Raw genomic sequence first — 9,507 nt, forward strand, 5'->3', positions numbered from 1 at the left:
AGGGTTTCTTCACCCCGGGAAGTTAATGAAATACCATTTGGAGGCACTTAATGTTCGAGCAAAAACGGCTGATTTTCGACAAAAGAGATAACACCCCCCCATTACGTCATGCTTCAGAAATGTGGAAAATGGTCCGTTTTCAAATGTTTTATTTTTGAACGTCAGTTCACATTTGTAGGTGGATCATCAGTGTTAGAGCTAAAATTAGCATGTTTAAAGTGATTTTCATGCTTCCAGGGGCTCGGGAAGTGAAGTAAATACTATTTGGAGGCATTTAATGTTCAAGCAAAAACAGCTGATTTTTGACAAAAGAGATAACACCCCCCCCCATTACGTCATGCTTCAGAAATGTGGAAAATGGTCCATTTTCAAATGTTTCATTTTTGAACGTCAGTTCACATTTGTAGGTGGATCATCAGTGTTAGAGCTAAAATTAGCATGTTTAAAGTGATTTTCATGCTTCCAGGGGCCCTAAACACAAGATTTATGGAATGGTTAAAAGTGCATGAAAATGGCCAATTTACTCACTCTGAGTTCTCAAGAAGGGTTTCTTCACCCCGGGAAGTTAATTAAATACCATTTGGAGGCATTTAATGTTCGAGCAAAAACTGCTGATTTTCGACAAAAGAGATAACACCCCCCCCATTACGTCATGCTTCAGAAATGTGGAAAATGGTCCGTTTTCAAATGTTTTATTTTTGAACGTCAGTTCACATTTGTAGGTGGATCATCAGTTTTAGAGCTAAAATTAGCATGTTTAAAGTGATTTTCATGCTTCCAGGGGCCCTAAACACAAGATTTATGGAATGGTTAAAAGTGCATGAAAATGGCCAATTTACTCACTCTGAGTTCTCAAAAAGGGTTTCTTCACCCCGGGAAGTTAATTAAATACCATTTGGAGGCATTTAATGTTCGAGCAAAAACGGCTGATTTTCGACAAAAGAGATAACACCCCCCCATTACGTCATGCTTCAGAAATGTGGAAAATGGTCCGTTTTCAAATGTTTTATTTTTTAACGTCAGTTCACATTTGTAGGTGGATCATCAGTGTTAGAGCTAAAATTAGCATGTTTAAAGTGATTTTCATGCTTCCAGGGGCTCGGGAAGTGAATTAAATACTATTTGGAGGCAATGAATGTTCAATCAAAAACAGCTGATTTTTGACAAAAGAGATAACACCCCCCCATTACGTCATGCTTCAGAAATGTGGAAAATGGTCCGTTTTCAAATGTTTTATTTTTGAACGTCAGTTCACATTTGTAGGTGGATCATCAGTGTTAAAGCTAAAATTAGCATGTTTAAAGTGATTTTCATGCTTCCAGGGGCCCTAAACACAAGATTTATGGAATGGTTAAAAGTGCATGAAAATGGCCAATTTACTCACTCTGAGTTCTCAAAAAGGGTTTCTTCACCCCGGGAAGTTAATTAAATACCATTTGGAGGCATTTAATGTTCGAGCAAAAACGGCTGATTTTTGACAAAAGAGATAACACCCCCCCATTACGTCATGCTTCAGAAATGTGGAAAATGGTCCGTTTTCAAATGTTTTATTTTTGAACGTCAGTTCACATTTGTAGGTGGATCATCAGTGTTAGAGCTAAAATTAGCATGTTTAAAGTGATTTTCATGCTTCCAGGGGCCCTAAACACAAGATTTATGGAATGGTTAAAAGTGCATGAAAATGGCCAATTTACTCACTCTGAGTTCTCAAAAAGGGTTTCTTCACCCCGGGAAGTTAATTAAATACCATTTGGAGGCATTTAATGTTCGAGCAAAAACGGCTGATTTTCGACAAAAGAGATAACACCCCCCTATTACGTCATGCTTCAGAAATGTGGAAAATGGTCAGTTTTCAAATGTTTTATTTTTGAACGTCAGTTCACATTTGTAGGTGGATCATCAGTGTTAGAGCTAAAATTAGCATGTTTAAAGTGATTTTCATGCTTCCAGGGGCTCGGGAAGTGAATTAAATACTATTTGGAGGCATTTAATGTTCAATCAAAAACAGCTGATTTTTGACAAAAGAGATAACACCCCCCCATTACGTCATGCTTCAGAAATGTGGAAAATGGTCCGTTTTCAAATGTTTTATTTTTGAATGTCAGTTCACATTTGTAGGTGGATCATCAGTGTTAAAGCTAAAATTAGCATGTTTAAAGTGATTTTCATGCTTCCAGGGGCCCTAAACACAAGATTTATAGAATGGTTAAAAGTGCATGAAAATGGCTAATTTACTCACTCTGAGTTCTCAAAAAGGGTTTCTTCACCCCGGGAAGTTAATTAAATACCATTTGGAGGCATTTAATGTTCGAGCAAAAACGGCTGATTTTCGACAAAAGAGATAACACCCCCCTATTACGTCATGCTTCAGAAATGTGGAAAATGGTCAGTTTTCAAATGTTTTATTTTTGAACGTCAGTTCACATTTGTAGGTGGATCATCAGTGTTAGAGCTAAAATTAGCATGTTTAAAGTGATTTTCATGCTTCCAGGGGCTTGGGAAGTGAATTAAATACTATTTGGAGGCATTTAATGTTCAATCAAAAACAGCTGATTTTTGACAAAAGAGATAACACCCCCCCCCATTACGTCATGCTTCAGAAATGTGGAAAATGGTCCGTTTTCAAATGTTTTATTTTTGAATGTCAGTTCACATTTGTAGGTGGATCATCAGTGTTAAAGCTAAAATTAGCATGTTTAAAGTGATTTTCATGCTTCCAGGGGCCCTAAACACAAGATTTATAGAATGGTTAAAAGTGCATGAAAATGGCCAATTTACTCACTCTGAGTTCTCAAAAAGGGTTTCTTCACCCCGGGAAGTTAATTAAATACCATTTGGAGGCATTTAATGTTCGAGCAAAAACTGCTGATTTTCGACAAAAGAGATAACACCCCCCCATTACGTCATGCTTCAGAAATGTGGAAAATTGCCCGTTTTCAAATGTTTTATTTTGAACGTCAGTTCACATTTGTAGGTGGATCATCAGTGTTAGAGCTACAATTAGCATGTTTGAAGTGATTTTCATGCTTCCAGGGGCTCGGGGAGTGAATTAAATACTATTTGGAGGCATTTAATGTTCAATCAAAAACAGCTGATTTTTGACAAAAGAGATAACACCCCCCCATTACGTCATGCTTCAGAAATGTGGAAAATGGTCCGTTTTCAAATGTTTTATTTTTGAACGTCAGTTCACATTTGTAGGTGGATCATCAGTGTTAGACCTAAAATTAGCATGTTTAAAGTGATTTTCATGCTTCCAGGGGCCCTAAACACAAGATTTATGGAATGGTTAAAAGTGCATGAAAATGGCCAATTTACTCACTCTGAGTTCTCAAAAAGGGTTTCTTCACCCCGGGAAGTTAATGAAATACCATTTGGAGGCACTTAATGTTCGAGCAAAAACGGCTGATTTTCGACAAAAGAGATAACACCCCCCCATTACGTCATGCTTCAGAAATGTGGAAAATGGTCCGTTTTCAAATGTTTTATTTTTGAACGTCAGTTCACATTTGTAGGTGGATCATCAGTGTTAGAGCTAAAATTAGCATGTTTAAAGTGATTTTCATGCTTCCAGGGGCTCGGGAAGTGAAGTAAATACTATTTGGAGGCATTTAATGTTCAAGCAAAAACAGCTGATTTTTGACAAAAGAGATAACACCCCCCCCATTACGTCATGCTTCAGAAATGTGGAAAATGGTCCATTTTCAAATGTTTCATTTTTGAACGTCAGTTCACATTTGTAGGTGGATCATCAGTGTTAGAGCTAAAATTAGCATGTTTAAAGTGATTTTCATGCTTCCAGGGGCCCTAAACACAAGATTTATGGAATGGTTAAAAGTGCATGAAAATGGCCAATTTACTCACTCTGAGTTCTCAAGAAGGGTTTCTTCACCCCGGGAAGTTAATTAAATACCATTTGGAGGCATTTAATGTTCGAGCAAAAACTGCTGATTTTCGACAAAAGAGATAACACCCCCCCCATTACGTCATGCTTCAGAAATGTGGAAAATGGTCCGTTTTCAAATGTTTTATTTTTGAACGTCAGTTCACATTTGTAGGTGGATCATCAGTTTTAGAGCTAAAATTAGCATGTTTAAAGTGATTTTCATGCTTCCAGGGGCCCTAAACACAAGATTTATGGAATGGTTAAAAGTGCATGAAAATGACCAATTTACTCACTCTGAGTTCTCAAAAAGGGTTTCTTCACCCCGGGAAGTTAATTAAATACCATTTGGAGGCATTTAATGTTCGAGCAAAAACGGCTGATTTTCGACAAAAGAGATAACACCCCCCCATTACGTCATGCTTCAGAAATGTGGAAAATGGTCCGTTTTCAAATGTTTTATTTTTTAACGTCAGTTCACATTTGTAGGTGGATCATCAGTGTTAGAGCTAAAATTAGCATGTTTAAAGTGATTTTCATGCTTCCAGGGGCTCGGGAAGTGAATTAAATACTATTTGGAGGCAATGAATGTTCAATCAAAAACAGCTGATTTTTGACAAAAGAGATAACACCCCCCCATTACGTCATGCTTCAGAAATGTGGAAAATGGTCCGTTTTCAAATGTTTTATTTTTGAACGTCAGTTCACATTTGTAGGTGGATCATCAGTGTTAAAGCTAAAATTAGCATGTTTAAAGTGATTTTCATGCTTCCAGGGGCCCTAAACACAAGATTTATGGAATGGTTAAAAGTGCATGAAAATGGCCAATTTACTCACTCTGAGTTCTCAAAAAGGGTTTCTTCACCCCGGGAAGTTAATTAAATACCATTTGGAGGCATTTAATGTTCGAGCAAAAACGGCTGATTTTTGACAAAAGAGATAACACCCCCCCATTACGTCATGCTTCAGAAATGTGGAAAATGGTCCGTTTTCAAATGTTTTATTTTTGAACGTCAGTTCACATTTGTAGGTGGATCATCAGTGTTAGAGCTAAAATTAGCATGTTTAAAGTGATTTTCATGCTTCCAGGGGCCCTAAACACAAGATTTATGGAATGGTTAAAAGTGCATGAAAATGGCCAATTTACTCACTCTGAGTTCTCAAAAAGGGTTTCTTCACCCCGGGAAGTGAATTAAATACCATTTGGAGGCATTTAATGTTCGAGCAAAAACGGCTGATTTTCGACAAAAGAGATAACACCCCCCCATTACGTCATGCTTCAGAAATGTGGAAAATGGTCCGTTTTCAAATGTTTTATTTTTGAACGTCAGTTCACATTTGTAGGTGGATCATCAGTGTTAGAGCTAAAATTAGCATGTTTAAAGTGATTTTCATGCTTCCAGGGGCTCGGGAAGTGAAGTAAATACTATTTGGAGGCATTTAATGTTCAAGCAAAAACAGCTGATTTTTGACAAAAGAGATAACACCCCCCCATTACGTCATGCTTCAGAAATGTGGAAAATGGTCCATTTTCAAATGTTTCATTTTTGAACGTCAGTTCACATTTGTAGGTGGATCATCGGTGTTAGAGCTAAAATTAGCATGTTTAAAGTGATTTTCATGCTTCCAGGGGCCCTAAACACAAGATTTATGGAATGGTTAAAAGTGCATGAAAATGGCCAATTTACTCACTCTGAGTTCTCAAGAAGGGTTTCTTCACCCCGGGAAGTTAATTAAATACCATTTGGAGGCATTTAATGTTCGAGCAAAAACGGCTGATTTTCCACAAAAGAGATAACACCCCCCCATTACGTCATGCTTCTGAAATGTGGAAAATTGTCCGTTTTCAAATGTTTTATTTTTGAACGTCAGTTCACATTTGTAGGTGGATCATCCGTGTTAGAGCTAAAATTAGCATGTTTAAAGTGATTTTCATGCTTCCAGGGGCTCGGGAAGTGAAGTAAATACTATTTGGAGGCATTTAATGTTCAAGCAAAAACAGCTGATTTTTGACAAAAGAAATTAACACCCCCCCATTACGTCATGCTTCAGAAATGTGGAAAATGGTCCATTTTCAAATGTTTCATTTTTGAACGTCAGTTCACATTTGTAGGTGGATCATCGGTGTTAGAGCTAAAATTAGCATGTTTAAAGTGATTTTCATGCTTCCAGGGGCCCTAAACACAAGATTTATGGAATGGTTAAAAGTGCATGAAAATGGCCAATTTACTCACTCTGAGTTCTCAAGAAGGGTTTCTTCACCCCGGGAAGTTATTTAAATACCATTTGGAGGCATTTAATGTTCGAGCAAAAACGGCTGATTTTCGACAAAAGAGATAACACCCCCCCATTACATCATGCTTCAGAAATGTGGAAAATGGTCCGTTTTCAAATGTTTTATTTTTGAACGTCAGTTCACATTTGTATGTGGATCATCAGTGTTAGAGCTAAAATTAGCATGTTTAAAGTGATTTTCATGCTTCCAGGGGCTCGGGAAGTGAATTAAATACTATTTGGAGGCATTTAATGTTCAAGCAAAAACAGCTGATTTTTTGACAAAAGAGATAACACCCCCCCATTACGTCATGCTTCAGAAATGTGGAAAATGGTCCGTTTTCAAATGTTTTATTTTTGAACGTCAGTTCACATTTGTAGGTGGATCATCAGTGTTAGACCTAAAATTAGCATGTTTAAAGTGATTTTCATGCTTCCAGGGGCCCTAAACACAAGATTTATGGAATGGTTAAAAGTGCATGAAAATGGCCAATTTACTCACTCTGAGTTCTCAAAAAGGGTTTCTTCACCCCGGGAGTTAATTAAATACCACTTGGAGGCATTTAATGTTCGAGCAAAAACGGCTGATTTTCGACAAAAGAGATAACACCCCCCCATTACGTCATGCTTCAGAAATGTGGAAAATGGTCCGTTTTCAAATGTTTTATTTTTGAACGTCAGTTCACATTTGTAGGTGGATCATCAGTGTTAGAGCTAAAATTAGCATGTTTAAAGTGATTTTCATGCTTCCAGGGGCTCGGGAAGTGAAGTAAATACTATTTGGAGGCATTTAATGTTCAAGCAAAAACAGCTGATTTTTGACAAAAGAGATAACACCCCCCCATTACGTCATGCTTCAGAAATGTGGAAAATGGTCCGTTTTCAAATGTTTTATTTTTGAACGTCAGTTCACATTTGTAGGTGGATCATCAGTGTTAGAGCTAAAATTAGCATGTTTAAAGTGATTTTCATGCTTCCAGGGGCTCGGGAAGTGAAGTAAATACTATTTGGAGGCATTTAATGTTCAAGCAAAAACAGCTGATTTTTGACAAAAGAGATAACACCCCCCCATTACGTCATGCTTCAGAAATGTGGAAAATGGTCCATTTTCAAATGTTTCATTTTTGAACGTCAGTTCACATTTGTAGGTGGATCATCAGTGTTAGAGCTAAAAATTAGCATGTTTAAAGTGATTTTCATGCTTCCAGGGGCCCTAAACACAAGATTTATGGAATGGTTAAAAGTGCATGAAAATGGCCAATTTACTCACTCTGAGTTCTCAAGAAGGGTTTCTTCACCCCGGGAAGTTAATTAAATACCATTTGGAGGCATTTAATGTTCGAGCAAAAACGGCTGATTTTCGACAAAAGAGATAACACCCCCCCATTACGTCATGCTTCAGAAATGTGGAAAATGGTCCGTTTTCAAATCTTTTATTTTTTAACGTCAGTACACATTTGTAGGTGGATCATCAGTGTTCGAGCTAAAATTAGCATGTTTAAAGTGATTTTCATGCTTCCAGGGGCTCGGGAAATGAATTAAATACTATTTGGAGGCATTTAATGTTCAAGCAAAAACAGCTGATTTTTGACAAAAGAGATAACACCCCCCCATTACGTCATGCTTCAGAAATGTGGAAAATGGTCCGTTTTCAAATGTTTTATTTTTTAACGTCAGTTCACATTTGTAGGTGGATCATCAGTGTTAGAGCTAAAATTAGCATGTTTAAAGTGATTTTCATGCTTCCAGGGGCTCGGGAAGTGAAGTAAATACTATTTGGAGGCATTTAATGTTCAAGCAAAAACAGCTGATTTTTGACAAAAGAGATAACACCCCCCCATTACGTCATGCTTCAGAAATGTGGAAAATGGTCCGTTTTCAAATGTTTTATTTTTGAACGTCAGTTCACATTTGTAGGTGGATCATCAGTGTTAGACCTAAAAATAGCATGTTTAAAGTGATTTTCATGCTTCCAGGGGCCCTAAACACAAGATTTATGGAATGGTTAAAAGTGCATGAAAATGGCCAATTTACTCACTCTGAGTTCTCAAAAAGGGTTTCTTCACCCCGGGAAGTTAATTAAATACCATTTGGAGGCATTTAATGTTCGAGCAAAAACGGCTGATTTTCGACAAAAGAGATAACACCCCCCCATTACGTCATGCTTCAGAAATGTGGAAAATGGTCCGTTTTCAAATGTTTTATTTTTTAACGTCAGTTCACATTTGTAGGTGGATCATCAGTGTTAGAGCTAAAATTAGCATGTTTAAAATGATTTTCATGCTTCCAGGGGCTCGGGAAGTGAATTAAATACCATTTGGAGGCATTTAATGTTCGAGCAAAAACGGCTGATTTTCGACAAAAGAGATAACACCCCCCCATTATGTCATGCTTCAGAAATGTGGAAAATGGTCCGTTTTCAAATGTTTTATTTTTGAACGTCAGTTCACATTTGTAGGTGGATCATCAGTGTTAGAGCTAAAATTAGCATGTTTCAAAGTGATTTTCATGCTTCCAGGGGCCCTAAACACAAGATTTATGGAATGGTTAAAAGTGCATGAAAATGGCCAATTTACTCACTCTGAGTTCTCAAAAAGGGTTTCTTCACCCCGGGAAGTTAATTAAATACCATTTGGAGGCATTTAATGTTCGAGCAAAAACGGCTGATTTTCGACAAAAGAGATAACACCCCCCCTATTACGTCATGCTTCAGAAATGTGGAAAATGGTCAGTTTTCAAATGTTTTATTTTTGAACGTCAGTTCACATTTGTAGGTGGATCATCAGTGTTAGAGCTAAAATTAGCATGTTTAAAGTGATTTTCATGCTTCCAGGGGCTCGGGAAGTGAATTAAATACTATTTGGAGGCATTTAATGTTCAATCAAAAACAGCTGATTTTTGACAAAAGAGATAACACCCCCCCATTACGTCATGCTTCAGAAATGTGGAAAGTGGTCCGTTTTCAAATGTTTTATTTTTGAACGTCAGTTCACATTTGTAGGTGGATCATCAGTGTTAGAGCTAAAATTAGCATGTTTAAAGTGATTTTCATGCTTCCAGGGGCTCGGGAAGTGAATTAAATACTAACTGGAGGCATTTAATGTTCAATCAAAAACAGCTGATTTTTGACAAAAGAGATAACACCCCCCCATTACGTCATGCTTCAGAAATGTGGAAAATGGTCCGTTTTCAAATGTTTTATTTTTGAACGTCAGTTCACATTTGTAGGTGGATCATCAGTGTTAAAGCTAAAATTAGCATGTTTAAAGTGATTTTCATGCTTCCAGGGGCCCTAAACACAAGATTTATGGAATGGTTAAAAGTGCATGAAAATGGCCAATTTACTCACT

The sequence above is a fragment of the Lissotriton vulgaris genome, unplaced genomic scaffold (genome assembly GCF_964263255.1).
Source record: "Lissotriton vulgaris unplaced genomic scaffold, aLisVul1.2 SCAFFOLD_170, whole genome shotgun sequence".
In the NCBI taxonomy this organism is placed as follows: Eukaryota; Metazoa; Chordata; class Amphibia; order Caudata; family Salamandridae; genus Lissotriton; species Lissotriton vulgaris.